The sequence below is a fragment of the Garra rufa genome, chromosome 1 (assembly GCF_049309525.1).
Source record: "Garra rufa chromosome 1, GarRuf1.0, whole genome shotgun sequence".
Lineage (NCBI taxonomy): Eukaryota > Metazoa > Chordata > Actinopteri > Cypriniformes > Cyprinidae > Garra > Garra rufa.
In genome coordinates this window covers 80,463,473-80,482,531 of record NC_133361.1, presented here as the reverse complement: position 1 = coordinate 80,482,531, position 19,059 = coordinate 80,463,473, and the positions used below count along the sequence as shown (strand labels likewise).

Sequence of the window (19,059 nt, the reverse complement as noted above, 5' to 3'; positions counted from 1 at the left end):
TGGTGGCTTTTTCCAAAATTGCTTAAGTAGGGATCTGTTGCTTTCTTCGTCAACACTACAAAGGCCTTCTGCCAAGCCGAGTTAAAAGATCGGTGGATCATAATCAAGTTTCTGTAGTGTAGTGGTCATCACGTTCGCCTAACACGCGAAAGGTCCTCGGTTCGAAACCGAGCAGAAACAGTGTTTCTCTTTCGTGGGTAAACATGAACTGTTTGCAAAGTCAGGGGAGGGATTTAGTTATCTTTTCCTTTATTCGTTTTACAGCAAGCGATCACCAGGAGATTGCTGGCTGTGTACTTTCAAGTTTCCATAGTGTAGTGGTTATCACGTTCGCCTCACACGCGAAAGGTCACCAGTTCGAAACTGGGTGGAAACAGCTACTGGCTTTTTCCTAAATTGCTTAAGCCAGGCTCTGCTGCATTCTTAGTCAACACTACAAAAGCCTCTTCTGCCAAGTAGTGTTAAAAGAAGAGAGGCTCCCCGTCAGGTTTCTGTAGTGGTCATCACGTTCGCTTTACACGCGAAAGGTCCTCGGTTCCAAACTGAGCGGAAACAGCTTTTTGCCTTGGACGTAAAACATTAATTGTTTGCATCGTCAGACGAGAGATTTAGTAAACTTTTCCTTTATAGGTTTTTCAACAAGCAATCACCACGAGATTGCTGGCTGTCTTCTCTGCACAAGTTTCTGTAGTGTAATGGTTATCACGTTCACCTCACACACAAAAGGACCCCAGTTTGAAACTGTTTTGAAACAGCTGTTGGCTTTTTCCAAAATTGTTTAAGTAGGGATCTACTGCTTTCTTTGTAAACACTACAAATGCCTTCTGCCAAGTGGATTTACCGAGCAGAAACAGAGTTTCTCTTTTGTGGGAAAACATGAAATGTTTGCAAAGTCAGGTGAGGTGTTTAATTATCTTTTCCTTAGTTCGCTCTTCCACAAGCGATCACCAGGAGATTGCTGGCAGTCGTCTCTGCGAAGGATTCCATAGTGTAGTGGTTGTCACGTTTGCCGCATGCGAAAGGTCCCCAGTTCGAAACTTGGTGGTAACAGCTGGTGGCTTTTTCCAAAATTGCTTAAGTAGGGATCTGTTGCTTTCCTCATCAACACTACAAAGGCCTTCTGCCAAGCCGAGTTAAAAGAACGGTGGATCGCAATCAAGTTTCTGTAGTGTAGTGGTCATCACGCCTAACACGCGAAAGGTCCTCGGTTCGAAACCGAGCAGAAACAGTGTTTCTCTTTCGTGGGTAAACATGAACTGTTTGCAAAGTCAGGGGAGGGATTTAGTTATCTTTTCCTTTATTCGTTTTACAGCAAGCGATCACCAGGAGATTGCTGGCTGTGTACTTTCAAGTTTCCATAGTGTAGTGGTTATCACGTTCGCCTCACACGCGAAAGGTCACCAGTTCGAAACTGGGTGGAAACAGCTACTGGCTTTTTCCTAAATTGCTTAAGCCAGGCTCTGCTGCATTCTTAGTCAACACTACAAAGGCCTCTTCTGCCAAGTAGTGTTAAAAGAAGAGAGGCTCCCCGTCAGGTTTCTGTAGTGGTCATCACGTTCGCTTTACACGCGAAAGGTCCTCGGTTCCAAACTGAGCGGAAACAGCTTTTTGCCTTGGACGTAAAACATTAATTGTTTGCATCGTCAGACGAGAGATTTAGTAAACTTTTCCTTTATAGGTTTTTCAACAAGCAATCACCACGAGATTGCTGGCTGTCTTCTCTGCACAAGTTTCTGTAGTGTAATGGTTATCACGTTCACCTCACACACAAAAGGACCCCAGTTTGAAACTGTTTTGAAACAGCTGTTGGCTTTTTCCAAAATTGTTTAAGTAGGGATCTACTGCTTTCTTTGTAAACACTACAAATGCCTTCTGCCAAGTGGATTTACCGAGCAGAAACAGAGTTTCTCTTTTGTGGGAAAACATGAAATGTTTGCAAAGTCAGGTGAGGTGTTTAATTATCTTTTCCTTAGTTCGCTCTTCCACAAGCGATCACCAGGAGATTGCTGGCAGTCGTCTCTGCGAAGGATTCCATAGTGTAGTGGTTGTCACGTTTGCCGCATGCGAAAGGTCCCCAGTTCGAAACTTGGTGGTAACAGCTGGTGGCTTTTTCCAAAATTGCTTAAGTAGGGATCTGTTGCTTTCTTCGTCAACACTACAAAGGCCTTCTGCCAAGCCGAGTTAAAAGAACGGTGGATCGCAATCAAGTTTCTGTAGTGTAGTGGTCATCACGCCTAACAAGCGAAAGGTCCTCGGTTCGAAACCGAGCAGAAACAGTGTTTCTCTTTTGTGGGTAAACATGAGCTGTTTGCAAAGTCAGGGGAGGGATTTAGTTATCTTTTCCTTTATTCGTTTTACAGCAAGCGATCACCAGGAGATTGCTGGCTGTGTACTTTTTGCAAGTTTCCATAGTGTAGTGATTATCACGTTTGCCTCACACGCGAAAGGTCCCCAGTTCGAAACTGGGTGGAAACAGGTACTGTCTTTTCCCAAAATTGCTTAAGCCAGGCTCTGCTGCATTCTTAGTCAACACTACAAAGGCCTCTTCTGCCAAGTAGTGTTAAAAGAAGAGAGGCTCCCCGTCAGGTTTCTGTAGTGGTCATCACGTTTGCTTTACACGCGAAAGGTCCTCTGTTCCAAACTGAGCGGAAACAGCTTTTTGCCTTGGACGTAAAACATTAATTGTTTGCATCGTCAGACGAGAGATTTAGTAATCTTTTCCTTTATAGGTTTTTCAACAAGCGATCACCACGAGATTGCTGGCTGTCTTCTCTGCACAAGTTTCTGTAGTGTAATGGTTATCACGTTCACCTCACACACAAAAGGTCCCCAGTTTGAAACTGTTTTGAAACAGCTGTTGGCTTTTTCCAAAATTGTTTAAGTAGGGATCTACTGCTTTCTTCGTAAACACTACAAATGCCTTCTGCCAAGTGGATTTACCGAGCAGAAACAGAGTTTCTCTTTTGTGGGAAAACATGAAATGTTTGCAAAGTCAGGTGAGGTGTTTAATTATCTTTTCCTTAGTTCGCTCTTCCACAAGCGATCACCAGGAGATTGCTGGCAGTCATCTCTGCACGGGATTCCATAGTGTAGTGGTTGTCACGTTCGCCTCATGCGAAAGGTCCCCAGTTCGAAACTGGGTGGCAACAACTGGTGGCTTTTTCCAAAATTGCTTAAGTAGGGATCTGTTGCTTTCTTCGTCAACACTACAAAGGCCTTCTGCCAAGCCGAGTTAAAAGAACGGTGGATCGTAATCAAGTTTCTGTAGTGTAGTGGTCATCACGTTCGCCTAACAAGCGAAAGGTCCTTGGTTCGAAACCGAGCAGAAACAGTGTTTCTCTTTTGTGGGTAAACATGAACTGTTTGCAAAGTCAGGGGAGGGATTTAGTTATCTTTTCCTTTATTCGTTTTACAGCAAGCGATCACCAGGAGATTGCTGGCTGTGTACTTTTTGCAAGTTTCCATAGTGTAGTGGTTATCACGTTCTCCTCACACGCGAAAGGTCCCCAGTTTTCGAAACTGGGTGGAAACAGCTAATGGCTTTTTCCAAAATTACTTAAACCAGGCTCTGCTGCATTCTTAGTCAACACTACAAAGGCCTCTTCTGCCAAGTAGTGTTAAAAGAAGAGAGGCTCCCCGTCAGGTTTCTGTAGTGGTCATCACGTTCGCTTTACACGCGAAAGGTCCTCGGTTCCAAACTGAGCGGAAACAGCTTTTTGCCTTGGACGTAAAACATTAATTGTTTGCATCGTCAGACGAGAGATTTAGTAATCTTTTCCTTTATAGGTTTTTCAACAAGCAATCACCACGAGATTGCTGGCTGTCTTCTCTGCACAAGTTTCTGTAGTGTAATGGTTATCACATTCACCTCACATACGAAATGTCCCCAGTTTAAAACTGTGCTGAAACAGCTGTTGGCTTTTTCCAAAATTGTTTAAGTAGGGATCTACTGCTTTCTTCGTAAACACTACAAATGCCTTCTGCCAAGTGAATTTACCGAGCAGAAACAGAGTTTCTCTTTTGTGGGAAAACATGAAATGTTTGCAAAGTCAGGTGAGGTGTTTAATTATCTTTTCCTTAGTTCGCTCTTCCACAAGCGATCACCAGGAGATTGCTGGCAGTCTTCTCTGCGAAGGATTCCATAGTGTAGTGGTTGTCACGTTCGCCTCATGCGAAAGGTCCCCAGTTCGAAACTGGGTGGCAACAGCTGGTGGCTTTTTCCAAAATTGCTTAAGTAGGGATCTGTTGCTTTCTTCGTCAACACTACAAAGGCCTTCTGCCAAGCCGAGTTAAAAGAACGGTGGATCGTAATCAAGTTTCTGTAGTGTAGTGGTCATCACGTTCGCCTAACACGCGAAAGGTCCTCGGTTCGAAACCGAGCAGAAACAGTGTTTCTCTTTCGTGGGTAAACATGAACTGTTTGCAAAGTCAGGGGAGGGATTTAGTTATCTTTTCCTTTATTCGTTTTACAGCAAGCGATCACCAGGAGATTGCTGGCTGTGTACTTTCAAGTTTCCATAGTGTAGTGGTTATCACGTTCGCCTCACACGCGAAAGGTCACCAGTTCGAAACTGGGTGGAAACAGCTACTGGCTTTTTCCAAAATTGCTTAAGCCAGGCTCTGCTGCATTCTTAGTCAACACTACAAAAGCCTCTTCTGCCAAGTAGTGTTAAAAGAAGAGAGGCTCCCCGTCAGGTTTCTGTAGTGGTCATCACGTTCGCTTTACACGCGAAAGGTCCTCTGTTCCAAACTGAGCGGAAACAGCTTTTTGCCTTGGACGTAAAACATTAATTGTTTGCATCGTCAGACGAGAGATTTAGTAATCTTTTCCTTTATAGGTTTTTCAACAAGCGATCACCACGAGATTGCTGGCTGTCTTCTCTGCACAAGTTTCTGTAGTGTAATGGTTATCACGTTCACCTCACACACAAAAGGTCCCCAGTTTGAAACTGTTTTGAAACAGCTGTTGGCTTTTTCCAAAATTGTTTAAGTAGGGATCTACTGCTTTCTTCGTAAACACTACAAATGCCTTCTGCCAAGTGAATTTACCGAGCAGAAACAGAGTTTCTCTTTTGTGGGAAAACATGAAATGTTTGCAAAGTCAGGTGAGGTGTTTAATTATCTTTTCCTTAGTTCGCTCTTCCACAAGCGATCACCAGGAGATTGCTGGCAGTCTTCTCTGCGAAGGATTCCATAGTGTAGTGGTTGTCACGTTTGCCGCATGCGAAAGGTCCCCAGTTCGAAACTTGGTGGTAACAGCTGGTGGCTTTTTCCAAAATTGCTTAAGTAGGGATCTGTTGCTTTCTTCGTCAACACTACAAAGGCCTTCTGCCAAGCCGAGTTAAAAGAACGGTGGATCGTAATCAAGTTTCTGTAGTGTAGTGGTCATCACCTTCGCCTAACACGTGAAAGGTCCTCGGTTCGAAACCGAGCAGAAACAGTGTTTCTCTTTCGTGGGTAAACATGAACTGTTTGCAAAGTCAGGGGAGGGATTTAGTTATCTTTTCCTTTATTCGTTTTACAGCAAGCGATCACCAGGAGATTGCTGGCTGTGTACTTTTTGCAAGTTTCCATAGTGTAGTGGTTATTACGTTCGCCTCACACGCGAAAGGTCCCCACTTCGAAACTGGGTGGAAACAGCTACTGGCTTTTTCCAAAATTACTTAAACCAGGCTCTGATGCATTCTTAGTCAACACTACAAAGGCCTCTTCTGCCAAGTAGTGTTAAAAGAAGAGAGGCTCCCCGTCAGGTTTCTGTAGTGGTCATCACGTTCGCTTTACACGCGAAAGGTCCTCGGTTCCAAACTGAGCGGAAACAGCTTTTTGCCTTGGACGTAAAACATTAATTGTTTGCATCGTCAGACGAGAGATTTAGTAGTCTTTTCCTTTATAGGTTTTTCAACAAGCGATCACCACGAGATTGCTGGCTGTCTTCTCTGCACAAGTTTCTGTAGTGTAATGGTTATCACATTCACCTCACATACGAAATGTCCCCAGTTTAAAACTGTGCTGAAACAGCTGTTGGCTTTTTCCAAAATTGTTTAAGTAGGGATCTACTGCTTTCTTCGTAAACAATACAATTGCCTTCTGCCAAGTGGATTTACCGAGCAGAGACAGTGTTTCTCTTTTGTGGGAAAACATGAAATGTTTGCAAAGTCAGGTGAGGTGTTTAATTATCTTTTCCTTAGTTCGCTCTTCCACAAGCGATCACCAGGAGATTGCTGGCAGTCATCTCTGCACGGGATTCCATAGTGCAGTGGTTGTCACGTTCGCCTCATGCGAAAGGTCCCCAGTTCGAAACTGGGCGGCAACAGCTGGTGGCTTTTTCCAAAATTGCTTAAGTAGGGATCTGTTGCTTTCTTCGTCAACACTACAAAGGCCTTCTGCCAAGCCGAGTTAAAAGAACGGTGGATCGTAATCAAGTTTCTGTAGTGTAGTGGTCATCACGTTCGCCTAACAAGCGAAAGGTCCTCGGTTCGAAACCGAGCAGAAACAGTGTTTCTCTTTTGTGGGTAAACATGAGCTGTTTGCAAAGTCAGGGGAGGGATTTAGTTATCTTTTCCTTTATTCGTTTTACAGCAAGCGATCACCAGGAGATTGCTGGCTGTGTACTTTTTGCAAGTTTCCATAGTGTAGTGATTATCACGTTTGCCTCACACGCGAAAGGTCCCCAGTTCGAAACTGGGTGGAAACAGGTACTGTCTTTTTCCAAAATTGCTTAAGCCAGGCTCTGCTGCATTCTTAGTCAACACTACAAAGGCCTCTTCTGCCAAGTAGTGTTAAAAGAAGAGAGGCTCCCCGTCAGGTTTCTGTAGTGGTCATCACGTTTGCTTTACACGCGAAAGGTCCTCTGTTCCAAACTGAGCGGAAACAGCTTTTTGCCTTGGACGTAAAACATTAATTGTTTGCATCGTCAGACGAGAGATTTAGTAATCTTTTCCTTTATAGGTTTTTCAACAAGCGATCACCACGAGATTGCTGGCTGTCTTCTCTGCACAAGTTTCTGTAGTGTAATGGTTATCACGTTCACCTCACACACAAAAGGTCCCCAGTTTGAAACTGTTTTGAAACAGCTGTTGGCTTTTTCCAAAATTGTTTAAGTAGGGATCTACTGCTTTCTTCGTAAACACTACAAATGCCTTCTGCCAAGTGGATTTACCGAGCAGAAACAGAGTTTCTCTTTTGTGGGAAAACATGAAATGTTTGCAAAGTCAGGTGAGGTGTTTAATTATCTTTTCCTTAGTTCGCTCTTCCACAAGCGATCACCAGGAGATTGCTGGCAGTCATCTCTGCACGGGATTCCATAGTGTAGTGGTTGTCACGTTCGCCTCATGCGAAAGGTCCCCAGTTCGAAACTGGGTGGCAACAACTGGTGGCTTTTTCCAAAATTGCTTAAGTAGGGATCTGTTGCTTTCTTCGTCAACACTACAAAGGCCTTCTGCCAAGCCGAGTTAAAAGAACGGTGGATCGTAATCAAGTTTCTGTAGTGTAGTGGTCATCACGTTCGCCTAACAAGCGAAAGGTCCTTGGTTCGAAACCGAGCAGAAACAGTGTTTCTCTTTTGTGGGTAAACATGAACTGTTTGCAAAGTCAGGGGAGGGATTTAGTTATCTTTTCCTTTATTCGTTTTACAGCAAGCGATCACCAGGAGATTGCTGGCTGTGTACTTTTTGCAAGTTTCCATAGTGTAGTGGTTATCACGTTCTCCTCACACGCGAAAGGTCCCCAGTTTTCGAAACTGGGTGGAAACAGCTAATGGCTTTTTCCAAAATTACTTAAACCAGGCTCTGCTGCATTCTTAGTCAACACTACAAAGGCCTCTTCTGCCAAGTAGTGTTAAAAGAAGAGAGGCTCCCCGTCAGGTTTCTGTAGTGGTCATCACGTTCGCTTTACACGCGAAAGGTCCTCGGTTCCAAACTGAGCGGAAACAGCTTTTTGCCTTGGACGTAAAACATTAATTGTTTGCATCGTCAGACGAGAGATTTAGTAATCTTTTCCTTTATAGGTTTTTCAACAAGCAATCACCACGAGATTGCTGGCTGTCTTCTCTGCACAAGTTTCTGTAGTGTAATGGTTATCACATTCACCTCACATACGAAATGTCCCCAGTTTAAAACTGTGCTGAAACAGCTGTTGGCTTTTTCCAAAATTGTTTAAGTAGGGATCTACTGCTTTCTTCGTAAACACTACAAATGCCTTCTGCCAAGTGAATTTACCGAGCAGAAACAGAGTTTCTCTTTTGTGGGAAAACATGAAATGTTTGCAAAGTCAGGTGAGGTGTTTAATTATCTTTTCCTTAGTTCGCTCTTCCACAAGCGATCACCAGGAGATTGCTGGCAGTCTTCTCTGCGAAGGATTCCATAGTGTAGTGGTTGTCACGTTCGCCTCATGCGAAAGGTCCCCAGTTCGAAACTGGGTGGCAACAGCTGGTGGCTTTTTCCAAAATTGCTTAAGTAGGGATCTGTTGCTTTCTTCGTCAACACTACAAAGGCCTTCTGCCAAGCCGAGTTAAAAGAACGGTGGATCGTAATCAAGTTTCTGTAGTGTAGTGGTCATCACGTTCGCCTAACACGCGAAAGGTCCTCGGTTCGAAACCGAGCAGAAACAGTGTTTCTCTTTCGTGGGTAAACATGAACTGTTTGCAAAGTCAGGGGAGGGATTTAGTTATCTTTTCCTTTATTCGTTTTACAGCAAGCGATCACCAGGAGATTGCTGGCTGTGTACTTTCAAGTTTCCATAGTGTAGTGGTTATCACGTTCGCCTCACACGCGAAAGGTCACCAGTTCGAAACTGGGTGGAAACAGCTACTGGCTTTTTCCAAAATTGCTTAAGCCAGGCTCTGCTGCATTCTTAGTCAACACTACAAAAGCCTCTTCTGCCAAGTAGTGTTAAAAGAAGAGAGGCTCCCCGTCAGGTTTCTGTAGTGGTCATCACGTTCGCTTTACACGCGAAAGGTCCTCTGTTCCAAACTGAGCGGAAACAGCTTTTTGCCTTGGACGTAAAACATTAATTGTTTGCATCGTCAGACGAGAGATTTAGTAATCTTTTCCTTTATAGGTTTTTCAACAAGCGATCACCACGAGATTGCTGGCTGTCTTCTCTGCACAAGTTTCTGTAGTGTAATGGTTATCACGTTCACCTCACACACAAAAGGTCCCCAGTTTGAAACTGTTTTGAAACAGCTGTTGGCTTTTTCCAAAATTGTTTAAGTAGGGATCTACTGCTTTCTTCGTAAACACTACAAATGCCTTCTGCCAAGTGAATTTACCGAGCAGAAACAGAGTTTCTCTTTTGTGGGAAAACATGAAATGTTTGCAAAGTCAGGTGAGGTGTTTAATTATCTTTTCCTTAGTTCGCTCTTCCACAAGCGATCACCAGGAGATTGCTGGCAGTCTTCTCTGCGAAGGATTCCATAGTGTAGTGGTTGTCACGTTTGCCGCATGCGAAAGGTCCCCAGTTCGAAACTTGGTGGTAACAGCTGGTGGCTTTTTCCAAAATTGCTTAAGTAGGGATCTGTTGCTTTCTTCGTCAACACTACAAAGGCCTTCTGCCAAGCCGAGTTAAAAGAACGGTGGATCGTAATCAAGTTTCTGTAGTGTAGTGGTCATCACCTTCGCCTAACACGTGAAAGGTCCTCGGTTCGAAACCGAGCAGAAACAGTGTTTCTCTTTCGTGGGTAAACATGAACTGTTTGCAAAGTCAGGGGAGGGATTTAGTTATCTTTTCCTTTATTCGTTTTACAGCAAGCGATCACCAGGAGATTGCTGGCTGTGTACTTTTTGCAAGTTTCCATAGTGTAGTGGTTATTACGTTCGCCTCACACGCGAAAGGTCCCCACTTCGAAACTGGGTGGAAACAGCTACTGGCTTTTTCCAAAATTACTTAAACCAGGCTCTGATGCATTCTTAGTCAACACTACAAAGGCCTCTTCTGCCAAGTAGTGTTAAAAGAAGAGAGGCTCCCCGTCAGGTTTCTGTAGTGGTCATCACGTTCGCTTTACACGCGAAAGGTCCTCGGTTCCAAACTGAGCGGAAACAGCTTTTTGCCTTGGACGTAAAACATTAATTGTTTGCATCGTCAGACGAGAGATTTAGTAGTCTTTTCCTTTATAGGTTTTTCAACAAGCGATCACCACGAGATTGCTGGCTGTCTTCTCTGCACAAGTTTCTGTAGTGTAATGGTTATCACATTCACCTCACATACGAAATGTCCCCAGTTTAAAACTGTGCTGAAACAGCTGTTGGCTTTTTCCAAAATTGTTTAAGTAGGGATCTACTGCTTTCTTCGTAAACAATACAATTGCCTTCTGCCAAGTGGATTTACCGAGCAGAGACAGTGTTTCTCTTTTGTGGGAAAACATGAAATGTTTGCAAAGTCAGGTGAGGTGTTTAATTATCTTTTCCTTAGTTCGCTCTTCCACAAGCGATCACCAGGAGATTGCTGGCAGTCATCTCTGCACGGGATTCCATAGTGCAGTGGTTGTCACGTTCGCCTCATGCGAAAGGTCCCCAGTTCGAAACTGGGCGGCAACAGCTGGTGGCTTTTTCCAAAATTGCTTAAGTAGGGATCTGTTGCTTTCTTCGTCAACACTACAAAGGCCTTCTGCCAAGCCGAGTTAAAAGAACGGTGGATCGTAATCAAGTTTCTGTAGTGTAGTGGTCATCACGTTCGCCTAACAAGCGAAAGGTCCTCGGTTCGAAACCGAGCAGAAACAGTGTTTCTCTTTTGTGGGTAAACATGAGCTGTTTGCAAAGTCAGGGGAGGGATTTAGTTATCTTTTCCTTTATTCGTTTTACAGCAAGCGATCACCAGGAGATTGCTGGCTGTGTACTTTTTGCAAGTTTCCATAGTGTAGTGATTATCACGTTTGCCTCACACGCGAAAGGTCCCCAGTTCGAAACTGGGTGGAAACAGGTACTGTCTTTTTCCAAAATTGCTTAAGCCAGGCTCTGCTGCATTCTTAGTCAACACTACAAAGGCCTCTTCTGCCAAGTAGTGTTAAAAGAAGAGAGGCTCCCCGTCAGGTTTCTGTAGTGGTCATCACGTTTGCTTTACACGCGAAAGGTCCTCTGTTCCAAACTGAGCGGAAACAGCTTTTTGCCTTGGACGTAAAACATTAATTGTTTGCATCGTCAGACGAGAGATTTAGTAATCTTTTCCTTTATAGGTTTTTCAACAAGCGATCACCACGAGATTGCTGGCTGTCTTCTCTGCACAAGTTTCTGTAGTGTAATGGTTATCACGTTCACCTCACACACAAAAGGTCCCCAGTTTGAAACTGTTTTGAAACAGCTGTTGGCTTTTTCCAAAATTGTTTAAGTAGGGATCTACTGCTTTCTTCGTAAACACTACAAATGCCTTCTGCCAAGTGGATTTACCGAGCAGAAACAGAGTTTCTCTTTTGTGGGAAAACATGAAATGTTTGCAAAGTCAGGTGAGGTGTTTAATTATCTTTTCCTTAGTTCGCTCTTCCACAAGCGATCACCAGGAGATTGCTGGCAGTCATCTCTGCACGGGATTCCATAGTGTAGTGGTTGTCACGTTCGCCTCATGCGAAAGGTCCCCAGTTCGAAACTGGGTGGCAACAACTGGTGGCTTTTTCCAAAATTGCTTAAGTAGGGATCTGTTGCTTTCTTCGTCAACACTACAAAGGCCTTCTGCCAAGCCGAGTTAAAAGAACGGTGGATCGTAATCAAGTTTCTGTAGTGTAGTGGTCATCACGTTCGCCTAACAAGCGAAAGGTCCTTGGTTCGAAACCGAGCAGAAACAGTGTTTCTCTTTTGTGGGTAAACATGAACTGTTTGCAAAGTCAGGGGAGGGATTTAGTTATCTTTTCCTTTATTCGTTTTACAGCAAGCGATCACCAGGAGATTGCTGGCTGTGTACTTTTTGCAAGTTTCCATAGTGTAGTGGTTATCACGTTCTCCTCACACGCGAAAGGTCCCCAGTTTTCGAAACTGGGTGGAAACAGCTAATGGCTTTTTCCAAAATTACTTAAACCAGGCTCTGCTGCATTCTTAGTCAACACTACAAAGGCCTCTTCTGCCAAGTAGTGTTAAAAGAAGAGAGGCTCCCCGTCAGGTTTCTGTAGTGGTCATCACGTTCGCTTTACACGCGAAAGGTCCTCGGTTCCAAACTGAGCGGAAACAGCTTTTTGCCTTGGACGTAAAACATTAATTGTTTGCATCGTCAGACGAGAGATTTAGTAATCTTTTCCTTTATAGGTTTTTCAACAAGCAATCACCACGAGATTGCTGGCTGTCTTCTCTGCACAAGTTTCTGTAGTGTAATGGTTATCACATTCACCTCACATACGAAATGTCCCCAGTTTAAAACTGTGCTGAAACAGCTGTTGGCTTTTTCCAAAATTGTTTAAGTAGGGATCTACTGCTTTCTTCGTAAACACTACAAATGCCTTCTGCCAAGTGAATTTACCGAGCAGAAACAGAGTTTCTCTTTTGTGGGAAAACATGAAATGTTTGCAAAGTCAGGTGAGGTGTTTAATTATCTTTTCCTTAGTTCGCTCTTCCACAAGCGATCACCAGGAGATTGCTGGCAGTCTTCTCTGCGAAGGATTCCATAGTGTAGTGGTTGTCACGTTTGCCGCATGCGAAAGGTCCCCAGTTCGAAACTTGGTGGTAACAGCTGGTGGCTTTTTCCAAAATTGCTTAAGTAGGGATCTGTTGCTTTCTTCGTCAACACTACAAAGGCCTTCTGCCAAGCCGAGTTAAAAGAACGGTGGATCGTAATCAAGTTTCTGTAGTGTAGTGGTCATCACCTTCGCCTAACACGCGAAAGGTCCTCGGTTCGAAACCGAGCAGAAACAGTGTTTCTCTTTCGTGGGTAAACATGAACTGTTTGCAAAGTCAGGGGAGGGATTTAGTTATCTTTTCCTTTATTCGTTTTACAGCAAGCGATCACCAGGAGATTGCTGGCTGTGTACTTTTTGCAAGTTTCCATAGTGTAGTGGTTATCACGTTCGCCTCACACGCGAAAGGTCCCCAGTTCGAAACTGGGTGGAAACAGCTACTGGCTTTTTCCAAAATTACTTAAACCAGGCTCTGATGCATTCTTAGTCAACACTACAAAGGCCTCTTCTGCCAAGTAGTGTTAAAAGAAGAGAGGCTCCCCGTCAGGTTTCTGTAGTGGTCATCACGTTCGCTTTACACGCGAAAGGTCCTCGGTTCCAAACTGAGCGGAAACAGCTTTTTGCCTTGGACGTAAAACATTAATTGTTTGCATCGTCAGACGAGAGATTTAGTAATCTTTTCCTTTATAGGTTTTTCAACAAGCGATCACCACGAGATTGCTGGCTGTCTTCTCTGCACAAGTTTCTGTAGTGTAATGGTTATCACATTCACCTCACATACGAAATGTCCCCAGTTTAAAACTGTGCTGAAACAGCTGTTGGCTTTTTCCAAAATTGTTTAAGTGGGGATCTACTGCTTTCTTCGTAAACAATACAATTGCCTTCTGCCAAGTGGATTTACCGAGCAGAGACAGTGTTTCTCTTTTGTGGGAAAACATGAAATGTTTACAAAGTCAGGTGAGGTGTTTAATTATCTTTTCCTTAGTTCGCTCTTCCACAAGCGATCACCAGGAGATTGCTGGCAGTCATCTCTGCACGGGATTCCATAGTGTAGTGGTTGTCACGTTTGCCGCATGCGAAAGGTCCCCAGTTCGAAACTTGGTGGTAACAGCTGGTGGCTTTTTCCAAAATTGCTTAAGTAGGGATCTGTTGCTTTCTTCGTCAACACTACAAAGGCCTTCTGCCAAGCCGAGTTAAAAGAACGGTGGATCGTAATCAAGTTTCTGTAGTGTAGTGGTCATCACGTTCGCCTAACAAGCGAAAGGTCCTTGGTTCGAAACCGAGCAGAAACAGTGTTTCTCTTTTGTGGGTAAACATGAACTGTTTGCAAAGTCAGGGGAGGGATTTAGTTATCTTTTCCTTTATTCGTTTTACAGCAAGCGATCACCAGGAGATTGCTGGCTGTGTACTTTTTGCAAGTTTCCATAGTGTAGTGGTTATCACGTTCTCCTCACACGCGAAAGGTCCCCAGTTTTCGAAACTGGGTGGAAACAGCTAATGGCTTTTTCCAAAATTACTTAAACCAGGCTCTGCTGCATTCTTAGTCAAAACTACAAAGGCCTCTTCTGCCAAGTAGTGTTAAAAGAAGAGAGGCTCCCCGTCAGGTTTCTGTAGTGGTCATCACGTTCGCTTTACACGCGAAAGGTCACCAGTTCGAAACTGGGTGGAAACAGCTACTGGCTTTTTCCAAAATTGCTTAAGCCAGGCTCTGCTGCATTCTTAGTCAACACTACAAAAGCCTCTTCTGCCAAGTAGTGTTAAAAGAAGAGAGGCTCCCCGTCAGGTTTCTGTAGTGGTCATCACGTTCGCTTTACACGCGAAAGGTCCTCGGTTCCAAACTGAGCGGAAACAGCTTTTTGCCTTGGACGTAAAACATTAATTGTTTGCATCGTCAGACGAGAGATTTAGTAGTCTTTTCCTTTATAGGTTTTTCAACAAGCGATCACCACGAGATTGCTGGCTGTCTTCTCTGCACAAGATTCTGTAGTGTAATGGTTATCACATTCACCTCACATACGAAATGTCCCCAGTTTAAAACTGTGCTGAAACAGCTGTTGGCTTTTTCCAAAATTGTTTAAGTAGGGATCTACTGCTTTCTTCGTAAACAATACAATTGCCTTCTGCCAAGTGGATTTACCGAGCAGAGACAGTGTTTCTCTTTTTTGGGAAAACATGAAATGTTTGCAAAGTCAGGTGAGGTGTTTAATTATCTTTTCCTTAGTTCGCTCTTCCACAAGCGATCACCAGGAGATTGCTGGCAGTCTTCTCTGTGAAGGATTCCATAGTGTAGTGGTTGTCACGTTTGCCGCATGCGAAAGGTCCCCAGTTCGAAACTTGGTGGTAACAGCTGGTGGCTTTTTCCAAAATTGCTTAAGTAGGGATCTGTTGCTTTCTTCGACAACACTACAAAGGCCTTCTGCCAAGCCAAGTTAAAAGAACGGTGGATTCTAGTTAAGTTTCTGTAGTGTAGTGGGCATCATGTTCGCCTAACACGCGAAAACTCCTCGGTTCGAAACCGAGCAGAAACAGTGTTTCTCTTTTGTGGGTAAACATGAACTGTTTGCAAAGTCAGGGGAGGGATTTAGTTATCTTTTCCTTTATTCGTTTTACAGCAAGCGATCACCAGGAGATTGCTGGCTGTTTTCTTTTTGCAAGTGTCCATAGTGTAGTGGTTATCACGTTCTCCTCACACGAGAAAGGTCCCCAGTTCGAAACTGGGTGGAAACAGCTAATGGCTTTTTCCAAAATTACTTAAACCAGGCTCTGCTGCATTCTTAGTCAACACTACAAAGGCCTCTTCTGCCAAGTTGTGTTAAAAGAAGAGAGCCTCCCCGTCAGGTTTCTCTAGTGGTCATCACGTTCGCTTTACACGCGAAAGGTCCTCGGTTCCAAACTGAGCGGAAACAGCTTTTTGCCTTGGACGTAAAACATTAATTGTTTGCATCATCAGACGAGAGATTTAGTAATCTTTTCCTTTATAGGTTTTTCAACAAGCGACCACCACGAGATTGCTGGCTGTCTCTTCTGAACAAGTTTCTGTAGTGTAATGGTTATCACATTCACCCCACATACGAAAGGTCCCCCGTTTGAAACTGTTCTGAAACAGCTGTTGGCTTTTTCCAAAATTGTTTAAGTAGGGATCTACTGCTTTCTTCGTAAACACTACAAATGCCTTCTGCCAAGTGGATTTACCGAGCAGAGACAGTGTATCTCTTTTGTGGGAAAACATGAAATGTTTGCAAAGTCAGGTGAGGTGTTTAATTATCTTTTCCTTAGTTCGCTCTTCCACAAGCGATCACCAGGAGATTGCTGGCAGTCGTCTCTGCGAAGGATTCCATAGTGTAGTGGTTGTCACGTTTGCCGCATGCGAAAGGTCCCCAGTTCGAAACTTGGTGGTAACAGCTGGTGGCTTTTTCCAAAATTGCTTAAGTAGGGATCTGTTGCTTTCTTCGTCAACACTACAAAGGCCTTCTGCCAAGCCGAGTTAAAAGAACGGTGGATCGCAATCAAGTTTCTGTAGTGTAGTGGTCATCACGCCTAACACGCGAAAGGTCCTCGGTTCGAAACCGAGCAGAAACAGTGTTTCTCTTTCGTGGGTAAACATGAACTGTTTGCAAAGTCAGGGGAGGGATTTAGTTATCTTTTCCTTTATTCGTTTTACAGCAAGCGATCACCAGGAGATTGCTGGCTGTGTACTTTCAAGTTTCCATAGTGTAGTGGTTATCACGTTCGCCTCATACGCGAAAGGTCCCCAGTTCAAAATTGGGTGGAAACAGCTACTGGCTTTTTCCAAAATTGCTTAAGCCAGGCTCTGCTGCATTCTTAGTCAACACTACAAAGGCCTCTTCTGCCAAGTAGTGTTAAAAGAAGAGAGGCTCCCCGTCAGGTTTCTGTAGTGGTCATCACGTTCGCTTTACACGCGAAAGGTCCTCGGTTCCAAACTGAGCGGAAACAGCTTTTTGCCTTGGACGTAAAACATTAATTGTTTGCATCGTCAGACGAGAGATTTAGTAGTCTTTTCCTTTATAGGTTTTTCAACAAGCGATCACCACGAGATTGCTGGCTGTCTTCTCTGCACAAGTTTCTGTAGTGTAATGGTTATCACATTCACCTCACATACGAAATGTCCCCAGTTTAAAACTGTGCTGAAACAGCTGTTGGCTTTTTCCAAAATTGTTTAAGTAGGGATCTACTGCTTTCTTCGTAAACAATACAAAGGCCTTCTGCCAAGTGGATTTACCGAGCAGAGACAGTGTTTCTCTTTTGTGGGAAAATATGAAATGTTTGCAAAGTCAGGTGAGGTGTTTAATTATCTTTTCCTTAGTTCGCTCTTCCGCAAGCGATCACCAGGAGATTGCTGGCAGTCATCTTTGCACGGGATTCCATAGTGCAGTGGTTGTCACGTTCGCCTCATGCGAAAGGTCCCCAGTTCGAAACTGGGCGGCAACAGCTGGTGGCTTTTTCCAAAATTGCTTAAGTAGGGATCTGTTGCTTTCTTCGTCAACACTACAAAGGCCTTCTGCCAAGCCGAGTTAAAAGAACGGTGGATCGTAATCGAGTTTCTGTAGTGTAGTGGTCATCACGTTCGCCTAACAAGCGAAAGGTCCTCGGTTCGAAACCGAGCAGAAACAGTGTTTCTCTTTTGTGGGTAAACATGAACTGTTTGCAAAGTCAGGGGAGGGATTTAGTTATCTTTTCCTTTATTCGTTTTACAGCAAGCGATCACCAGGAGATTGCTGGCTGTGTACTTTTTGCAAGTTTCCATAGTGTAGTGATTATCACGTTTGCCTCACACGCGAAAGGTCCCCAGTTCGAAACTGGGTGGAAACAGGTACTGGCTTTTTCCAAAATTGCTTAAGCCAGGCTCTGCTGCATTCTTAGTCAACACTACAAAGGCCTCTTCTGCCAAGTAGTGTTAAAAGAAGAGAGGCTCCCCGTCAGGTTTCTGTAGTGGTCATCACGTTTGCTTTACACGCGAAAGGTCCTCTGTTCCAAACTGAGCGGAAACAGCTTTTTGCCTTGGACGTAAAACATTAATTGTTTGCATCGTCAGACGAGAGATTTAGTAATCTTTTCCTTTATAGGTTTTTCAACAAGCGATCACCACGAGATTGCTGGCTGTCTTCTCTGCACAAGTTTCTGTAGTGTAATGGTTATCACGTTCACCTCACACACAAAAGGTCCCCAGTTTGAAACTGTTTTGAAACAGCTGTTGGCTTTTTCCAAAATTGTTTAAGTAGGGATCTACTGCTTTCTTCGTAAACACTACAAATGCCTTCTGCCAAGTGGATTTACCGAGCAGAAACAGAGTTTCTCTTTTGTGGGAAAACATGAAATGTTTGCAAAGTCAGGTGAGGTGTTTAATTATCTTTTCCTTAGTTCGCTCTTCCACAAGCGATCACCAGGAGATTGCTGGCAGTCTTCTCTGCGAAGGATTCCATAGTGTAGTGGTTGTCACGTTTGCCGCATGCGAAAGGTCCCCAGTTCGAAACTTGGTGGTAACAGCTGGTGGCTTTTTCCAAAATTGCTTAAGTAGGGATCTGTTGCTTTCTTCGTCAACACTACAAAGGCCTTCTGCAAAGCCGAGTTAAAAGAACGGTGGATCGTAATCAAGTTTCTGTAGTGTAGTGGTCATCACGTTCGCCTAACACGCGAAAGGTCCTCGGTTCGAAACCGAGCAGAAACAGTGTTTCTCTTTCGTGGGTAAACATGAACTGTTTGCAAAGTCAGGGGAGGGATTTAGTTATCTTTTCCTTTATTCGTTTTACAGCAAGCGATCACCAGGAGATTGCTGGCTGTGTACTTTTTGCAAGTTTCCATAGTGTAGTGGTTATCACGTTAGCCTCACACGCGAAAGGTCCCCAGTTCGAAACTGGGTGGAAACAGCTACTGGCTTTTTCCAAAATTACTTAAACCAGGCTCTGATGCATTCTTAGTCAACACTACAAAGGCCTCTTCTGCCAAGTAGTGTTAAAAGAAGAGAGCCTCCCCGTCAGTTTTCTGTAGTGGTCATCACGTTCGCTTTACACGCGAAAGGTCCTCGGTTCCAAACTGAGCGGAAACAGCTTTTTGCCTTGGACGTAAAACATTAATTGTTTGCATCGTCAGACGAGAGATTTAGTAATCTTTTCCTTTATAGGATTTTCAACAAGCGATCACCACGAGATTGCTGGCTGTCTTCTCTGCACAAGTTTCTGTAGTGTAATGGTTATCACATTCACCTCACATACGAAAGGTCCCCAGTTTAAAACTGTGCTGAAACAGCTGTTGGCTTTTTCCAAAATTGTTTAAGTGGGGATCTACTGCTTTCTTCGTAAACAATACAATTGCCTTCTGCCAAGTGGATTTACCGAGCAGAGACAGTGTTTCTCTTTTGTGGGAAAACATGAAATGTTTACAAAGTCAGGTGAGATGTTTAATTATCTTTTCCTTAGTTCGCTCTTCCACAAGCGATCACCAGGAGATTGCTG

General features: G+C 43.9%; 14 non-coding genes across 14 annotated transcripts; all 14 read left to right on the top strand.

Moving 5' to 3' along the window:
• Window positions 1-107: 107 nt before the first annotated feature.
• On the top strand, window positions 108-180 carry trnav-aac (transfer RNA valine (anticodon AAC)). The gene has a single exon. It is a non-coding gene; the product is annotated as a tRNA-Val (tRNA).
• Window positions 181-3,258: 3,078 nt separating this feature from the next.
• trnav-aac (transfer RNA valine (anticodon AAC)) lies at window positions 3,259-3,331 on the top strand. The gene has a single exon. It is a non-coding gene; the product is annotated as a tRNA-Val (tRNA).
• A 984-nt stretch (window positions 3,332-4,315) lies between these two features.
• Window positions 4,316-4,388, top strand: trnav-aac (transfer RNA valine (anticodon AAC)). Its single transcript has one exon. It is a non-coding gene; the product is annotated as a tRNA-Val (tRNA).
• Window positions 4,389-6,422: 2,034 nt separating this feature from the next.
• On the top strand, window positions 6,423-6,495 carry trnav-aac (transfer RNA valine (anticodon AAC)). Its single transcript has one exon. It is a non-coding gene; the product is annotated as a tRNA-Val (tRNA).
• Window positions 6,496-7,477: 982 nt separating this feature from the next.
• trnav-aac (transfer RNA valine (anticodon AAC)) lies at window positions 7,478-7,550 on the top strand. The gene has a single exon. It is a non-coding gene; the product is annotated as a tRNA-Val (tRNA).
• Window positions 7,551-8,534: 984 nt separating this feature from the next.
• Window positions 8,535-8,607, top strand: trnav-aac (transfer RNA valine (anticodon AAC)). Its single transcript has one exon. It is a non-coding gene; the product is annotated as a tRNA-Val (tRNA).
• Window positions 8,608-10,641: 2,034 nt separating this feature from the next.
• Window positions 10,642-10,714, top strand: trnav-aac (transfer RNA valine (anticodon AAC)). The gene has a single exon. It is a non-coding gene; the product is annotated as a tRNA-Val (tRNA).
• Window positions 10,715-11,696: 982 nt separating this feature from the next.
• Window positions 11,697-11,769, top strand: trnav-aac (transfer RNA valine (anticodon AAC)). Its single transcript has one exon. It is a non-coding gene; the product is annotated as a tRNA-Val (tRNA).
• Window positions 11,770-12,753: 984 nt separating this feature from the next.
• trnav-aac (transfer RNA valine (anticodon AAC)) lies at window positions 12,754-12,826 on the top strand. The gene has a single exon. It is a non-coding gene; the product is annotated as a tRNA-Val (tRNA).
• A 126-nt stretch (window positions 12,827-12,952) lies between these two features.
• Window positions 12,953-13,025, top strand: trnav-cac (transfer RNA valine (anticodon CAC)). Its single transcript has one exon. It is a non-coding gene; the product is annotated as a tRNA-Val (tRNA).
• Window positions 13,026-13,808: 783 nt separating this feature from the next.
• On the top strand, window positions 13,809-13,881 carry trnav-aac (transfer RNA valine (anticodon AAC)). Its single transcript has one exon. It is a non-coding gene; the product is annotated as a tRNA-Val (tRNA).
• Window positions 13,882-16,291: 2,410 nt separating this feature from the next.
• trnam-cau (transfer RNA methionine (anticodon CAU)) lies at window positions 16,292-16,364 on the top strand. Its single transcript has one exon. It is a non-coding gene; the product is annotated as a tRNA-Met (tRNA).
• A 783-nt stretch (window positions 16,365-17,147) lies between these two features.
• trnav-aac (transfer RNA valine (anticodon AAC)) lies at window positions 17,148-17,220 on the top strand. Its single transcript has one exon. It is a non-coding gene; the product is annotated as a tRNA-Val (tRNA).
• A 982-nt stretch (window positions 17,221-18,202) lies between these two features.
• Window positions 18,203-18,275, top strand: trnav-aac (transfer RNA valine (anticodon AAC)). The gene has a single exon. It is a non-coding gene; the product is annotated as a tRNA-Val (tRNA).
• Window positions 18,276-19,059: the final 784 nt, after the last annotated feature.